This window comes from Achroia grisella, unplaced genomic scaffold, assembly GCF_030625045.1.
Source record: "Achroia grisella isolate CSIRO2021 unplaced genomic scaffold, CSIRO_AGI_Agris_v1 utg1589, whole genome shotgun sequence".
In the NCBI taxonomy this organism is placed as follows: domain Eukaryota; kingdom Metazoa; phylum Arthropoda; class Insecta; order Lepidoptera; family Pyralidae; genus Achroia; species Achroia grisella.
Window position 1 is genome coordinate 490445 of NW_026712660.1, and position 1615 is coordinate 492059.

Genomic DNA, 1615 nt, shown 5'->3' on the forward strand with positions numbered 1-1615 from the left:
CTTAGTACTTTTTTTTTCGGACTACTCTAATGCTGTTGGCCGCAGCTGGCCCTTACAGCTTCACCGGACGTTATGGGGCGAGTGCAGATGGCACCCCAAACCCGCGGAAGGACTTATGGAGCGGCTGAAGGCCAACTTCAGCCTGTCGGATACGACTTTAGTCTGAGGGCACCACTAGGGGTTCGAACCTCGGCTCAGGCCGTCGTAATTTCGATCCCCGTTTGAATTGGATCGGAGGGAACTTTAGTACTCAGACAACTCAGATCAGAGTACTTTAGCGCAAATTTATAGGGAGATCCGACCACAGATAAACTGAAAACATGGGATTGTAATACAGGCAATAATATACAATAATAATATTACTTAAAAACTAATGAGAATAATTCAAGTAAATAATAATTAAAGTATAAAACAAAAAGATATCAGTAAAAATAATTTTATCAGTAATCAAATACTAAATATATACATGAGCAGTACCTTATCTATATAGGAGACTATTTATTTATTTACTTTTAACGCACTATCATCTAGAGCTATGCAGAGTTTATGTTACGAGTACTAGACATACATATAATTAAGTTTTGTTTTGTAAATATATATAACTAGAAAACATCCAGACCGATACAAACAATCAAACTTATGAACCGTACGAGGAATCGAACCCGCGACCATCGGAAGTAAAGCGATATGCTAAACCGCTAGACTATTGAGGCCATTAGCATATATAACATATATATAACGTTAAATATTAAGTAAGTGTAATGCAGACGAGTTTGCGCGGGCCAACTAGTAATATTATTGCAAGGAAAGTAAGGACTCGAATATAAAAAAAATATTAGTAAAGACGTAAAGGGAATGCATACACTCAATGCACTATTTCCTGCAACATGTGTTTCTGACTTTTTTATGATGTTCGTTTGTTTCCGCTGCACACTCGGATGTCCGCGTTTGTTATTGGCGGAATATATCCACTGTTTTTAATTCCGCTCCGTTTTTTATCCATTTTTATGTTCATTTCTTTTAGTCTGGACTGCAAGTTGTCCATGTTCGTTCTTTGGCTAGTATAGACTAGAGTAGGTAGATTTATATGTATAAAACACTTTTGTACAAGCTCGAACATTATGGTATAAAAGATAATGATCTAAAATTAATGAGAATTTATTTAGAGGATAGGGTCCAAACTGTAGACATTGACGGTATAAAATCTGAGGGAGCTAATATGGGATGGGCGTTCCACAAGGGTCAATCTTAGGCCCCTTTCTTTTTTTTAATTTACATAAATGACCTTCCCTTTATCATTATTTTTATTTCTATTCTTATTTCTATTTATTTGAATAAATGATTTTCTATTCTTAGTGGTGCCCTCAGACTAAAGTGGTATCTGTCAGGCGGGAGTTGGCCTTCAGCCGGTCCATAAGTCCTTCCTTTGGTTTAGAGTGTCGTCTGCACTGGCCCCTATCGTCCGGTGAAGCTGTAAAGGCCAGTTGCGGCCATCAGCAGTAAAGTAGTTCGAAAAAAAAAGTTTCCGAAAAGCGAGTGCTCATCCATTTCTTAACTCTTTATGTAGAAAAACTTGATATTCACAGCGCTGACAATATTATCTGATTCCACTAAG